The sequence below is a fragment of the Camelus ferus genome, chromosome 23 (genome assembly GCF_009834535.1).
Source record: "Camelus ferus isolate YT-003-E chromosome 23, BCGSAC_Cfer_1.0, whole genome shotgun sequence".
Classification (NCBI taxonomy): Eukaryota; Metazoa; Chordata; class Mammalia; order Artiodactyla; family Camelidae; genus Camelus; species Camelus ferus.
The window spans coordinates 23403670-23420734 of record NC_045718.1 but is presented as its reverse complement, the minus strand read 5'-3'; the positions used below and the strand labels follow the sequence as shown (position 1 = coordinate 23420734).

The following is a 17065-nucleotide window of genomic DNA, read 5'->3' as shown; positions in this document are numbered from 1 at the left end:
TAATGTGTAAATCATGCTCACTGCTGAACTAAAACTTGCCTACACACTGTCAAAACTTCTAGCATTTATTAGCTCACTAGATGAATAATTCAGCTCTCAAACACCCAAGTGGTTTCTCTCTCATTATGTCAATGACTCCACACTTTTTGATGTAGAAATCTCATCTTTGTTTGTTTTAGACCTCACCTATTTTGAGTCTACTAATCACTCGTACTCTGTTATTTTATTATTATTATAGGTATTTACCTACCTTGTTAGTCACTAAGTTCCACAAGGATGGAGGCTACATATATTATATTGTTTAAATTAAAGTGAAATGAAATTGATTTTATGTTGAGAATCTTATGCCAGTAATGGAGACCATTTAAAGTGTCTGGGTCGTTCTATGCATTCAGAGGGGAAATAATGGTTTACAGGTACAGTGACAAAGCAGGCTACTCTGGCCTGAATTATAGTCCTTCTAAATCCATATGCTGAAGTTCTATCTCCAGTGTGGTGGTTTTTGGAGATGGGATCTTTGGGAGATAGTTAGGTTTAGAGAAGTTCCTGGGGCAGTAACAGGTGACTCTCGTGATGAGATTAGTCCTTTTACAGGTGGAGACACCGAAGAGTTTGTTCTTTGCCTCCCCCTTCCAAGTGAGGACACAGCAAGAAGACCGCTGTCTCCAAGCCAGGTAGGGAGCTCTCACCAAGCCTGGCCATGCTGGATCTTGTGCTTCTATCCCCTAGAACTGTGAGAATTCAGATTTCTGTGGTTTAAGCCGTCCAGTCTGATATTTTGTTATGGCAGCCCAAGCTAAGATGCACAGTGTTTAAATGAAACTTTTACATGAATTAAGCCATCTCCGCTAATAACACTCAGATTTTGCTGCAAATGAAACAGACTCAGTTTGCCTTTTAAAGATTAATTGTACTGGAACTTTGAACATTATGAAGACATTACCTGGCTGGTAATTTTTATAGCGTTTCACTGCAGATATAACCTGTTTAGAAAATAACAAGATGACTCTTAAGTGACTTTTGATGCAGTGTACAAACTCACCAGCTATGAAAAACACAGTGGAAAAATATGCATCCTTTCTCCTTTCTTTTGCAAGAAAATCATTGACATTTAGAACAATGCTCAGAATCATAACTAATTAACTTGGACATGCCTTTCTTGGGGTATATAGTTTGAAATGCCACATGCAACCCCTTGAACTACATCTGTATCTTAATAGAACATGATAGCAGGCTAAGTTGTGCAAAAGATTCTGAGAGCTGAGGAGGATACTGATTGGCAGAATGCCAAGTAAAGCCATCCTCTGAGTCAGTCAGATGTTCAGATTTCCAGTAAAGGTCCGACAAACAACTACCCCAAGTGCATTGAGAGTCAACTGTCAAAACAACAGCTTCTCTGTTTTCCAAAGCAATACATGTGTACAATCCATAAACAAACTGTCAAGGACATTGTGCATCTGGACAGCACAGTTGCAAAGTTAATTTTGGTCGGAAGAAAACTGTGCCCCTGGTTTTAATTTGGATGGAATTTTGATCAGAGAAAGAATCCTACCGTGGGCATTTCTGATGTTTCCATGGACATGTGCAGCAATGCTATGAGCTGCCAAACCTAGAAGATTTTTATAAAGAAAAAGAACATAGCATGAAATAGTGAAGAGTGAAAACCACTGAACAGTTTCTTCTTCCTTATGGGACTATAGTGAGTTTCTCACTCTTAGAAAAGAACACCATCATCAAAGTAGTTATGTCCTCTTATGCCTTTACTTACTCAGAGCGCTTGGAGCTGTCTACTGAATAGTCCTCTTATTTCTGATGTTATGGAGGTCCCTATGAATCCAGCGTCTCCAGGCAGTAATATCAGAGAACCAAATGGCTCTTTCCATCCCAATTTTTTAAAAAAAAAATAAGCATATTTGTAATGACAGGGCTCACTGGAGAATCTTTGTAAGCATGGATAAAGAAGAAAGTGAATAACTTTCATGATGTTGCATAAGGGAACCCATACAAAAGTCAGATTCTCTTTACCACGATCTCAATCTTTTCTACTTCTCCCCTGAGTAGGACATGGTCAGCTGCATGATACAGCCACCTTATTTTCTGTTGTTGCAGCGGACTCTTGTTCGTGTCCATGTGCACTCAGGACAGTGTCTGAAGTCTGTGCAGTTCAGATTACCAGGAGAGGAAGAGTCTGAGGAGCATTCGGCACTCAACTATTAGGTGCCACCCTTGAACACCTATCTTAGCAGCTTTCATCACTATTCTGACAGAAGTGGCTTTCCACTTGCATGGGACTAGGCTAAAATATTTTAATAACCTGGGCTTTTTAAATTTGAGAAAAGCCAACACACAAAGTTCAAAATTATAAATAGATGCACTTGAGAAATGATTTGTTTTTTCATAAGGGTTGAAAATTTGCCCAAAGGATGATTGCAGTTACCCTAAATGATGACAGTGTCCAGTGTTGAACTTGTTTTACCTGCTCTGTACAGGGACATAGGAATAGCTCCTTTTATGTCGAAATTTCATACACGCCAAGTGTATTGATTCATATTATCTTGGTGACAGTTTTATAAACAGTACAGACCAAGAATGGTGTCAATTTTGTAGCTGTAGAATCTTAGAGATTAAAACAAAAACTCAGGTTTCAATTTCAAGCTTCACATGCTTTCTACTATATGGTGTCTACCTTTGAGTAATAGTAAACATCTAATAAAAACCCTTGGGTAGATTAACACAGGGTGTCTATTGCTATTTAAAGAATAAGGATCAGGCATACTCATTAAGAATTATGCATATTAACTCATAATCAAAAATAACAATGCATCTGTGACATACGTATTTTTTCAATATCATCATAACTGTTTTTTGACCTCTACACGTCTCAGTATACTTTAAGCATGAAGCCTGTATCCATCCCCATATGGGAAATATAAAGGCCTAGAGACTTTTCTGGTGAATCAGGAGGCAGAATTTGCTGTAGTAATCTCATATCAACTTGGGACTCACTTCTGATAACTGGGCTTTTTAATAAACTGCTTTCCTAACCCATGTTCCAAATCTCTTCCCTCTTGCCCCAGTTTCTGTCTTAATTCAATGCCGGGCACTTTGGTTCCTTCAGTCTGAAGGATTTTTTTGCCCTACTGCTTCCCACAGCACCCGTCACCCCATGCCTAGGCACTTTCCCTCCTGGAGCAACACTTCCTCGACGCTGACCTTAGTCTGCTCTCCGGGGTCAGGAGGGTCCTGGTGGCGACACCATGGACTTTGGAGTCTGACCATGATGGGTTTGAATCTCACTCTTCACTTTTAGCCATTCATTTTTATCTCTACAACAACTCCATGAGGTCATTTTTCAATTCATATTTTACAAACTAAAACCAAGGCAAGTTACTTAACCTCCTGAGGTCTCAGTTTCAAAATTCTTAAAATGCTACCACTACTATTATTGCTTGACCAGGGCCTCTCCAGTGTTGACCAGAAATTGGACTGCTCTCCTTCCAGGCTTTTCTGGCTTTGTGGATTCCCTGCAGGCCCTGGGGCATTTGTTGAGGCTCCAGGTACCCCCCCCCCCTTTTTTCTGGTCAGCTCTATTTTATGACAATGTGGGCTTCCAAATACCCCAGGAACAAATGCAGATTGACAAAGCAAAGTATAAAAGTTTAGATAAACACTCTTTGTCATAAGTTTAAGACAGCGACTGCATGTCATGTACTGTAAGATCTGAAACAATTATCCACTGAAGTTCAGTTCAGATGTCCTTGTATCATTGTCTTCCTTTGTACCTGGGACGGTCACAGATTCACTTTACCTTGCCTCGTTTTCCTTCTTAGTACTAATCCGTCATTGCTGTGTGGCATTTTGTTGTAGCTCTCTTGGCTTACTGTCAGGCTCCTCCTCATGAACAAAGCCTCCTCTTCATGCAAGGAAGGTTGTCTGTGGTGTTCACGTCTTTCTAGCACATAGAGGAGTGCTTGGCACATGATGGTTCCTCAATAAGATTTGTTAATAAGGAAGAAAGGGAGGGAGGGAGGGAAGGAGGGAGGAGCAAACTTGGGGTAAGATTGAAAGGATACAAATTTTAATAATTTTGATGTTAATGATCTCAAAGACTTACTGAGTGCTTACTCTATGTCCTATTCTAAGAAATCAGTATGTGTTAACTAATCTAATGGTGCAAATACAGATTAAGAGATAGGTAAGACTGGGAAACTGGGACACAAAGAGGTTAAATATGGCCGCAGAGCTCCTAATGGTGGAGTTAGGATTCAAATCCAGGAAATTTAACTCCAGATTCTGTTCGCTTAATCTCCGTGATGCACTGAGTGTAGAATTAATTCATGGACTGAAAAAATAAGGCTGAACATTTATTGCTCTTAAAGCAGGTGACTTGAAGCAACTCTAAGAAGATTGTTAGTAATTGTTATTAAATTCTGTAAACTCAAAAAATCCTTCTTATTTAAGCAAATTTACAGTGAACCCTTGAGATAAGAGGACTTGAAGAGAGAAGGACCAGGCTGAATCACACATTTCTTGTTGAGACCCAGTACAGAATAGTAAATCACAAACGATTCAGAGGACATCCTCATGCAACTCTGAGGGTATTTCAAGGAACCTTCCCATCTGGAGTCTGCGCTGATTCTTTTCATATTGTATTTCCCTAAGGATGACTCACAGGAAATTGAGGTTTCAGAAATATGTTGTGTTTTTTATGGCATTTCTCTACCTTCACTGCAGAAGTTTTAAAGATAAGTGATTTTGTGGTGGTGTTTTTACCCCTTAAGTTTAAAGAAAGAAACTCATGTTTCAATTATTTTCTACAGCTTTTCCAGTCATAATAGTGTTTATGCTTATGCGACAATAATGGTGATATTAACGATAATCCTGTTGACCAGGGTACAAATATTCAAGTAAGTGAGGGTATGAAGAGAGTGGGGGAAAAAAAAGAAACCCTGAATAATAGATAAAATTGCAGTCAAAAAACAGTAGTTGGATAAGCGTTCTGTGTATGGAGCTAAGGGGCAAATCGTGAGGGGTGTGGTGATACATGGCATCATCTCTCCTCAAAGAAACCTGTCTGTTGGAAGAGTCGGAGGTAGCCCGAGTGTCTCCAGCAGGGGATGAAGGCAGTAAGTGTGTGAAATAGGATCACACGTTCACTGGCATATGATTAATTCCAGCTGGAGGACCCTTAGAGCCTTGTGGAAGGGTGGCATTTGAAATAGGTCTTGAGGGATTGTAGACTTTCTTTAAAAACACCATGAAGAGTAATGAAGAAATTTGTTAAGGTGGAGATAGCAGAGGAGGACGTGGGGAGAAAGCAGCCAGCTCAGAGGCATTCCTCACTTTTTCCTTCCTTCCTTCCTTCCTTCCTTCCTTCCTTCCTTCCTTCCTTCCTTCCTTTCTTCCTTCCTTCCTTCCCTCCTTCCTTCCAGTAGCTACACACCACTGAATGGGGAATAGGCCAGAGTAGGCCTTCACAAATCTCGCCCTGATATGGGGTGGAGGGGTGATGCCTGATGTATGCGATATTCAATAAATATTACTGGGAAAAAAACTGGATATATTGTGTACAAATGGGAGCTTAGGTAGGTGAGCACTTCTCATTTGAAGATTACGGAAAAGCTTTTGTACTATATCACTTACCACATGAAAGTCAATTTAAAAAGTTTATGAGTATCTGTATGAGCCACACATTGTGTAACTGCAGGAGAGATAAAAGAATGAACAAAAATTCAAAGAATAAAGGTTTTTTTGATTCTCTCTTAGTAGACTCTGAGACATCTAGAACAGGAACCATATCTTTATTCATTTAATGGGTATTTTATTTGATTCCTGTGATGTGTCAGCTGCTGTGTGAAGTACTGTGGTACAAAAATGAAAGAAATGGCTCCAGCCAGTGCTGTGCTGACAATTGATGGGGAAGAAAAACAGATAATACAAGGCTGCTGCTGATTTTTAGGTAATATCCACTGCCAGGCACTCTGATAGGCAGTGCAAATACATTATTTGTTTGGTATGCCCACCCTCTGGGGAGGATACTGTCTCCACTTTACAGATGAGGGTTGAAAGCTTAGATAGGCTGAGTAGCTTGCCCGAGGCCACAGCTATTGTGAGTGTCAGAGCTGAGATTAAAATGCTCAGACTCCAAAACCTGTGCTCTTGGCTGTTTATTACACAGCCTCAGGGGTTGGCAGTACAGTTGACCCTTGAACAATACGGGTATTAATTCACATAAAATTTATAGTCAGCCCTCCATAACTGGGGTTCATCTGCATCCACGGACCTAACCAACTGCGGATGACGTAGTACTGCAGTGTTTACTATCGGAAAATATCCCTGTGTAAGTGGACCTGTGCAGTTCAGACCCACGTTGTTCAAGGGTCAACTATAGTCACTTCCTGAATTGGTGCCTATGTTGGGTCTTAAAAATTGATTGGGGATTTGTAAGGGAGAGAAGTGGTAGGGAGAACATTTGGGGCAAGAAAGCAAGTGGTTTATTAAGACTAGGGCACAGGGTGTGTTAGGAGAAAGGTGTTGGACCTGCCAGTAGGGAAATAGCAAGGAGACAGTTTATAGGAAGCACTGGGTACTTAGGCTCGAGGAGTAGCTCCTCACCTTGGCTGAACATTGGAGTCAACTGGGGAATGTCTAAAAAATATGAAAGACTGGACACCTGTCCAGACCAGCTAAAATAAAGGCCCTATAGGTGGGGGTCAGACGTCTATATTTTTAAAACTTCCTCTGATGGGTCTAGCACAGTTTTGGGTGAAAACCGCTGGGCTGAGGTATGGGAAGTGTTGAGGGAGATTAAGCAGGGAAGTGTGGTAGATGGAATGGACGGGCCCAGAGAGAGGTGGGGGAGTCAGTTAGAAGGGGGCTGATGAGTAGCCATGAGCATCTCAGTAACATGAGGGGGCAAAATGAGAGGAAGGGAGGGGAGATGTGTGAGAGGGAATGATGAGGGAGCGAGGGGCATCCACAGGTTTTGATCTGTCTGGATGCACAAGCTGGAAAAGATGGGGACGTGCCTCTTCAATGTTGAGCCTGGGTGACAATGTAGAAGTTAATGCCATTTACCGAGCCACATACAGGAGGAAGGGCGGGTTTGGGAAGAGACGGTGAAGCCCCAAGCCTGTGAATGAGACTTACTGAACAGTCAGAGAAGCGGTAGAAAAGCCAGGGGACCGCAGTACCATGAAAGCCGGGAGAGGAGGGGCAAGTGGTCAGTAGTACCACATGCCTCTGGAATTGGGAACAACATGATGTTACTGGACTAACTGAAAACAGAATAGCAGACTGATGCTGGTTTTTCTCCCTTTGGCTACCTGCTAAACAGATTCCTGCTTTGGATTTAGAAAGCCAATGGGCATAAGAGCAGAATTAGAAGCAGCCCATGTCAGTTAAGTCATTGTCCTCAGCTCCAGACACCCCTTGTATACTCTGCCCTTGATGCCAGGGCTGAACTTGACCAGCTGCTCCCTATTAAACTCTGCCAAGGAGGGGCGCTGGAGGGCAACTGCGAGGCTGCAGGAGGAACCAGCCACACTCTATTTCTCCCCAAGGCAGTAGCTCTGAACATCACTTCAGAATTGTTTTTTCACTCCCTAGTGACAGTTTTTTTCCCCCACAGCAGCAGCTGAAACCAATTTGTAGTTTTTCTTACACTTGTGGAACCAGCTTCATCCTTTCTTCCACCCAGAAACAGCAGCAAGAACTGTCTGGTGCCCCCTCTCCAGAGACCTGGGCCCAAGGGCGGTAGCTGCTGTCTGCAGCTGCTGTCTCAGGTGTCTTAGCATTCTGCTGTTAGGCTTTATCTGTTTAAGAACTTGATAACTAGTTGATAATTCTTTACATTAAAATTTCTTGGATCAAATAGGCAGTGTTGTGTCTGTCTCAGAAATGAGCCCTCACTTACACAGAAATTATTAGTTCCAGGGGCTATCTTAGGACACAGATCCTCAAAGTTATTTTGGAATTAGTTTGGTCATGTTCTCGAGCTCCTTGCCAATGGGAAGTGAGATTCTAATAACCCATGGCATGTAGTCTCATTACAATTAATCAAGTTACTCCTTGTGATGGATTGCTATGAAGTATTTACTAAATGAAGGGTCTTGGGGACTCAAGTAGCTATTGCACTTGACTGTTGTGGGAATAAGGATACCCATAAAGACTGTGGTATGGGATAGGTTTTCATGAGTGCATTGGAGTGCTTATAGAACGGAAATGATAAACACAAGTCTTTACATTTTCAGCTCAAGTCATGGTCAGAGAATCATGAAGCTCTCATAGCAACCCAAAATGAGTCTCATTTTTTTTTTTTGTAACCACAGGACCATTATTCCAAAAAGCTAAATTCAAGATATTGTGTGTAGGTTGCAGAACTGCAGTATATGTTGAATTCAAGCCTCACCCAGTCTCTCACAGGGAAGTTAGGGCTTTAATTAGGAAGAAGTAGGGCTCAGAAATTTGAAATGTACACATCAAGTAAGATTCAGATGAAGCTGAGAATCTTAGACTCAAGTCACTCTGAATCTCCCTTGTCAGTAGGAGCTGATTGCCTATCTGTGTCTGAAAAAATAAGCCTTCCCTTGTTTGAAAGCCTTGCAGACATCTAACCAGGGGCTGGTGCTTTGCAAGGGGAGCTCATTTTACTCACGATTAACCTCCACCGTCTCTTGTTGCCACCAGACTTATGACTAGGGTCAGGTCTCTGCATGTTCCATAGGTCAAGTACAGAATCTGACCCAGAGGGAAATAGTTTATACACGAAAATAATTGCAAGCTTTTGCAAAAATATATTGATAGGAACCTAGGGACTATGTGTGGAAGTCAGTTCTAAGGAAGATGGGATATAAAACAATTTTACATGTTTAGTTTATTTTAATGTTTATATAATTTTTCAAAGTTATGCTCCATTTACAGTTATCACAGAATATTGGCAATGTTGCCCGTGTTTTACAGTACATCCCTGTCGGTTATCTTACACCCAGTAGTTTGTATCTCCCACTCCACCATGCCTATGTCGCCCTCCCCTTCTCTGCCCACTGGTAACCACTAGTTTGTTCTCTATATCTGCAAGTCTGGTTTTTGTTGTATTCCCTAATTTGTTGTATCTTTTAGATTTCACATATAAGTGAAAATACACAGTATTTGTCTTCCTCTGTCTGATTTATTTCACTTAGCATAATGCCCTCCAAGTCATCTATGTTGCTGCAAATGGCAAAATTTCATTCTTTTTTATGGCTGAGTAGTATTTCTCTCTCTCTCTCTCTCTCTCTCTCTCTCTGTGTGTGTGTGTGTGTGTGTGTGTATACACCATATCTTCTTTATTATTAATCTGTTAATGGATACTTAAGTTGCTTCCATATCTTGGCAATTACAAATAGTGCTGCTATGAACATTGGGGTGCATGTATCTTTTTGAATTTGTGTTTTTGGTTTTTTTTTTTTTTTTTTTTTTGGATATATACCCAGGAGTGGAATTGCTGGGACATATGTAGTTCTATTCTTAGTTTTTTGAGAAAACTCCATACTGTTTTCTCCAGTGGCTGCACCAATACATTCCCACCAACAGTGTATGAGGGCTCCCTTTTCTTCATATTCTGGCCAACATTTGCTATTTGTGTTCTTTTTGATAATAGCCATTCTGACAGGTGTGAAGTGATATCTCATTGTGGTTTTGATTTGTATTTCCCTGGTAATTAGTGATGTTGAGCATCTTTCCATGTGCCTGTTGGCCATCTGCATTTCCTCTTTGGAAGAATGTTTATTCAGTTCTGCTCATTTTTTAATCAGGTTGTTCTTTTTTTTTTTTTTTTGATGTTGAGTTATATGAGCTGTTTCTATATATTGCATATCAATTCCTTATCAGTCATATCATTTGCAAATATTTTCTCCCATTCAGTAGGTTGCCTTTTCATTTTTTCAGTGGTTTCCTTTGCTGTGCAGAACTAGCATGACTAAGTCCAGGAAACAGAGCACTGGTTAGAGCTAAAGGAACAGATCTAACAATGGAGTCAGATTTGTTCTTCCCTGTTACAAATGTATGTAGTTTTGCTGCCTAGCATGACATGAAATCCCTCTTTTATGCCTCACATAAGAATTAAGTTACTTTACATTAATTTTGGACATTTGGACGTGTACTTCCTCTGAATGCAGTATTTAACTGAGACTGAACAAAAGGCACAGCTTTATACCAGTTATATTTTGGAGCTACTGTGAGGATTTCAGACCCCAGTCTAGTATCTGTAGCATCCCAGACACAACAGTGACTCCAGAATTGAGCCAAGAGGGAACTTTCACTTTCACTGTTACTCTCTGCCTCCTTGACTTTTGGTGCCAGGGATCAAGAATTGACTAAGCATAAGATGGGATGGTCCAAAGGCTGAGTTATTGCAAGTCAGGGGTTACATGACCAGGTAATGGTGTACAGAGAATTTGATTTGTTTTGTGTTATGTGTGAGTTCAAGAAATTAATCAACTTTCTAAAGTCTGATATAAATTTTGTGGTTCGTTTTTCACCCAGTTTCAACAGATTTATGAATTTCTTAGGTATCATTGCTTTCTGGAGGGGAAGAGAAAGTTTGTGGCAAACACGTTTCAGTTAAGTAATTTCAAGACTTTTTCCCCTGTTCTGCCAACTGGAAACAGATCTCTTTGATTGGTACAGCTGGTCCAGAGCCCACTGTGGGTCAAACTCTGGATTCACTGATAGAGGACACTTGTTACCAAAAACTGACAACATGGGATATAAGCAAAAGACAGAAAAGTTATGTCACAGTAATAGAACCATGAGATTGGAAAAATACCAGCATTTCAGTGGACCGCTTCAGTGTCCAGCATTAGGACTTATCTGAACCTTCAGTGCCGTAAAAATCTTTTGTCTTTGTGATGGCTGGCATGACCATTTTTGGAAGAACCTCTGACTGAGTAGAGAGTTCATAATTACACACTGAAAAAGACAGAAAGGCTCTCCAAATTTCTTCCAGCATAAAGGAGTTTTGGAGAGGGACATATACCAGGAGGCCAGTTACTCTGGCCAGCACTGTGTAACATGGCCACATCAATAGGCAGCAGGATGGAATATTCTCATTGGAGCCACCAACACAATCACATGGAATGGGGGAGAAATATTTCTCCAAAGAAAGTTGAGGTTGCTGTTGTGAGAGGAAGGGTGGGAAAGTTACGGAACAGACAAAATAATGGATAGCTACCACAAAATTGCATTAAAACAATTATAAAAGACTCTCAGTTGTCTTGCAGCTGACTTTTTTCAGATATGCAACAAAGAAAAGTCTTATATTGCAAAGTTTGTTTTTTAATTTAATAATTCATTAAATTAGTTATGTCCAGAATATCTCTTAATTCAGTTAGTACTATATATTAAACATATACTTATTGTACTCTATTCTCAATTACTCTGACACTTTCTGAATAAATAGCATATTACCAAAGTAACTCTCTTAGACCTGACAGAACCTAGCCTAGGGTTCACTGTAGCTAGTGATTGAGAGTTTCATGTGTCACCTTTGGAATAAATAAGAAGAAATCTAATTATTAGAATTTTGTTTATACACTGACTTGAAACAATATTTTAAAAACTTCACACTCCTTGAGACCTTTTAAGATTAAACTGGTCAACAGAGCTGTTAAAGATCTGCTGACATCAGGCAATTTCTGTGAGGAGGCACTGTAACCCAATTCTAGGACACCTGGCAGGGCAGAAACTATCCACTAGCTAGTGCTAACCCGTAAGGACCCAGACACCCTTGGAGAGAGTAAATGTAAAACAAATTAAAAAGGGAACAAGGAGCCAGACTTCCCAGACTCAGACCTCAGGCTAAACATAATTTGGAAAGAGAATTTGTCTGGAAATCTGGATGTCTGAGCTCATAACTATAACACTGCTGAGGCCCTCCAAGATGCCGAAAATGAGTGATTATTTGTAAATACAGTAAGTTGAGAGAAGAATCTAATACTAGTGTCAGAATTCAATAGTTTATTTTGAGTCTCTAATGTGTAACTTTGGTCTTAGATTAAATTATAATCATACATTAAAAGAAGTCATGTGTATCTAATCAATTTCCTTTCTCTTTGAAGTGATGTATTAAGAAAACAACAATGGCTAAAATACCATTAAATTTATAACACTGTGTACTGAGTCCAAACTGGGGTCCACCCCACAGGGAGCCCCTCACTGACAAAGTCTTTTAGTTCCTTAGAAACTATTGCCTTTGGAGGGACTCCAGGATGATGGCTGTTTGTTCTTAAGTCCTTCTCTGATCAGGAGTTTGCAGTACATTCTTCCTTAACTGAATGCCTCATTTGTAAAGAGAAAAATGAGTCATGAGAAAGGGATCCCCAGTCTTCTGCATACATTCTCTGACCCCAAACACAGTACCCCTAACTTTGTCCTAAAACTTACACTTCACTCAGAGTTGGTAAAGTTGCCACCAACAGTGGTCACTAAGCACCATCCCAGGGAGTCAAATGATGCTGTTGACCTCCTATTTCACTCGTGGAAACTGATGTACATTTCTCCAAAGAATCCCTTGCAGTTGCCACTGGTGGTCCCTAGCAATCCTGGGCATGCAGCACTTGGAAGCACCTGCAGCCCCGGCTCCCAGAAAGTCACATTTAGTTTGGTTCACAAAATATGTGTAGCTTCTGGGTGAGTCAGAGCATTTGAGTGTGCAAAAATAGATTGGCTCTAAGGTGATCAAAAGAATGAATTTGAAGTCACATACATCAATGTAATAAGGAGAAACTGAGGACAACATATGACAGGATCAATTACAGAAAACAGGAAAATTGACATCATAATAGAACCAGGGAAGGACCAGACCTTAAAAAGAAAAGCATCTTATTAATGCTTCACCCGACATCTCTTCTTTCAGATTGTGATACTTAAAAAGTCTGCATTTCAGATAAATATATAATACATATATACACACATTTATATGTAAACATATACACAGCTAATGAGGAATAAAAACTGAGAAATAGAATTCTTATTAGCCTAGGAGTAGTTAGCCTGCACAAAGTTGATTCTTCTGTCAACCAGTGCTCAAACTCTGTATTTTGTTCGGATCACCGAGGGTAGTGAAAGGAGCATGCATTTTCTGGTCTGAGGGCACTTGGGATAGAATCTCAGTTCTCTCATTTATTATGTGTATTATCATAAGTAAATTATTTGGTGTGACTAAAAGACATAGTTTCCTTACATGTAAAAGGAGAAAAATAAAATTCTTGGGATGATTAAAATGTCAGTATTTATAAAGCCTCTCATGGTACCTAATACAGAAATGCCCAGTAAAATTTACTGCCTCTTGCTGAGTACAGAGGGAAACAAATAAATTTAACATGTTCCAATCTTTCCAGGCAGCCTATTCACAAAATTTTATGATTGGTCAAAGGAGTAAGATTGTGTACGTCTGCCAACTTTGTATGAAAACTCTTTCTATGTAAATTTGAGTCTTGGTTATAGTCCTTTTCTTCTATTACATGTGCATTTTGCTGTGAGATTTCTCAATATTTTTAGGATGTAAGTTAAATTTGGAGTATAAATTGAAATGCCGGGAGAATGACAATCAAAATGCATTTTCTACAGAACTGTTAACCATCCTCAGGGTAATTGCTGAGGCTGGGCTCTGCTGGAAATGCCAGGTTTCAAAATTCAAGCAACTTTCATGTACTAATTACTGGAAGCAAAGCAAATGTCTCACTGTAGAGATTAAACAAAGTGTAGATGTAATATGTACACTCTGGAGAAAGTATTTTAATAATTAAGAGCTAACTAGTCACTCCACCTCCATTCAGTAGATGTTGAAATCTTTCATCTGTTCTGTTTTCACACATACTTAATCTCTGACACCATTTGATTACTCGGGTCCGGTAGAGTCTTCTTTGACTCTAAACTGCTAATCTGCTTCTGAGACACTGCGGTTAGAATTGCCTTGGAGACCAATAAATAGCTACTGTATGGGAAATTAGAGGAACAAACGTCCCACTGGGCAGCGTGCCAGCGTGCTTTCTAAAGATCTTCTATAGGAGAGTGACAACTGAGACATGCCTAACATGTTTACAATTTCCCCTGAATGACATGCCACTCAAAATAGAACAAAAGTCATGACACCTTTTGTCCCAAATATTAATGACCAGCGTGCACTGGATTTTTCTCACACAGCCTTGAATGGAAGGACCTTGCTGGCCTGAAATGAGGTTGAACATTTTAAAAGTAACTGAGCTCTTCTTTGCTGTCTGGAGGAACTGAGTGCTCATTCCTTCCATGTGTAAACAGAGACCCTGCTCCTTTTCATTTCTGAATGGCTGAATTGGTCTGCCCTTGGTCCTTTTCCATTTCTAGATCTAAGTCTCATCGCGGTAGACAGACCTTAGAGGCTTGGGAGTTTACAGAAGGCACCTTGACCTTGAAGGTTCTCTAATCTCATCCATTTTTATCTTCAAGGGATTACTAGTCACAGCCCTGTATTTGCAAGGTGGGGAAACTGATGCTCCCCTTGCTTGTCATCACAGTCGGGCAGTGGCAGGATGAGGACTAGAACTAAGATTAGGACAGTTTCCCTTCCACCATGAATCATTCTTCTCAAGTTCAACCTAGGTACCAATTTTTCTGTGCCAATATCCCGTGTGGCAAATCTCAGCAAAGACTATCACTAGACAAATTCCCTAGACTAAAAGAAATAGTAATTTTCCAAAGGGCCATTATTAATTCAGTTCAATTTAATAAACATTCTTTAAAGACTAATATTTCCAGCATAATATACAGAGTCTGGCTCAGAAATGATTACCTTAATTACCTTTTGAGTGGGTCCACATAGGATAACAGATTGTCTCTGGCCATTGAAAAGGCCTGGGGGTTAGTTTATTGTGTGCAAAGAGCTGGAACATGTTCTAACCTGCATTCTGTGTCCTAAATTTCTGATGACATGCTATTATATTTGAATCCTTCAAGCAGTCAGAATGCTTCCTAGGTCAGAAGCTTTTTTAGCTCTTCAGTGTTCAGAAGCACTCATCAGTCAAAAGCTGTATAAGGTGTCAGCTTGCTAAGCCACCACAGATAAGCCTGGTACCTGGACAAAAATGTAGCAAAGAAATGACTATGTAATTTAGATGTTACTTCAACAGCCTTTTAATTTGAGGAAAAAGCTCAGTCATATTTTTATAGAAACTCAAAGATCTACCAATTCTGGCCTCCAATATATTTGCCAGAGTGTGCTTCTATGGGAGGAGGTTGGGTTGAAGGTGACAATGAGTTTGCAAAAGGAATATCACACTTGCCGCTCCTAGAATACACATTCTGGCTACTACTATGTTTAGCTACTCTGATAACACCCAGGCTGATGATAGGTGATGAGATGGACCTGGGATAAAAGGAAAGGATCATCTTCAGGTTCAAGTCTGAGTTGAAAATTGGGCTCATTCTTGACCTAGGGCAGAATTAAGGAAGTGGCAATAAAGCCACATGATCTGTGTTCAGTGGTCATTACAGGTCTGGAAAAGCCAGAGCTACCCTCTGGTGTCAGGCAGTGTACAGTCTGCTAAAAGAGCAGGAATCCCGGCACAGGAAGGGGCTGTGTGTTTCCCTAGGATGTTTCCTCTGAGGCATTTTTGTAAGAAACATATTGCTGGTACCCACTGAGACTGTTGCTCTCCATGGCAGCCCTGCGACTCTAGGCAGTAGAGCTTTCTGGGATATGGCTTACATAGTGGGAAAACCAGCTGCTGTGGATTCTGACTTTGGTATGTGGTTCTCCTGGTGCATTTTCGGCATTAAATGGCTGTTACTATTACAACAGAAGCTAATCTAATGATAGGACGTAATCCTGGGTGAAGAGAGGCAAGATCGTCTTCACCCAGGGTATGACTTACCAAGAACCTGACCTGTAGAATCTGATACTCATTTGTAAACTGGAGTTTTTGAAAAAAATATTCAACCCAGCAGGCATTCGAGGGCAGCCTAACCTGGTGCAGACCCCTTCTGAAGCCTCTCAAGCATAACAAAAATTACAAACTTGGGTCACTACTTTCTCCCACCACAGTTTTCTGCTCGGTCAGCTTCTCTGTCCTCCTCTACTTCCTCCACCTGCCTCCCTCCCTCTCTTCTCTACCCACCCCTACCCCCACCACACACACATACGTTCCATATGTAGAAGCCGCTGTGCATTATGGATGAACAAAGTAAAATTTTAAAAGTCCCTGTCTTCAGGGTACTACAATTCAACACTAAGAAAACATGTATTAGTTAAATGATAGGAGAGCTCTCTAGTAAAGAAAGCTATGTTCTCTTTGGGAAGATTAGAAGTTACTCCTATCTCAGGCTATCACAGGGCATATATCAATAGACCAGTATTGTGTCAGATCTTTTTCCTTTCCTTTTTGTACACCTCAGGCAGAAACAGCTCTTATTCCCTGTGATCGATGGCTTATACATAGGAAACCCAATCAGCCTTGACTCTGTTCTTTGGACAAGGTCTGAGGGATCACTGCTAAGTGTACTCAGCTCTTCAGGCTGGCTCCAGGGCATATGGGTAGGTACATCTCCTTTTACTTTCAGATGGGGTCACTCACCATCCCTGTAATGGTTTTTAGCTTGCTCACTTTTCCATCCGACAGCCTTAGGTTTCTCTCTAAAATTCCAGCAAGATTTTAGAAAGTCTTATAACCCTGGAGCTCCTGGAATGAAGATGAGGTGTTGCAGTTAATCAGATGTACTTTTAGGGGTTTGCCTCTCACTCTTCCTGTCTGAACCTTTACTGGGGATTGTGACTTTAGCCAGACCTTTGTGGTTGTTCTGATGTCACTTATTGAATATAATTGCATAATTGCCACATGCTGTACAGCTGTAATGAGCATACAGGTATTTCAGGGGAGACGAGTTAAAGCACTGAGGAGCTTGGAGAGTTTAAACGAGCTTGGAGGAAAAGCACAAAAATCAATGTAACTTTACAAGTTTGCTTTAGCTTCTGAATGAGGCCGCTGGCTGCTTCATTATGACACTCTAGGAGAGAAACAAATATTGAAGTTTGAGTCAGCCCAAAGCAAAA

General features: G+C 40.5%; 1 long non-coding RNA gene across 1 annotated transcript in view; it reads left to right on the top strand.

The window, feature by feature from the left end:
* The first annotated feature begins 511 nt into the window (after window positions 1–511).
* Window positions 512–17065, top strand: part of LOC106729732 — a 38511-nt gene continuing 21957 nt past the window's right edge. Inside the window, exon 1 of the long non-coding RNA XR_001366144.2 lies at window positions 512–674. This is a non-coding gene — a long non-coding RNA (uncharacterized LOC106729732). The remainder of the gene's footprint in view (window positions 675–17065) is intronic.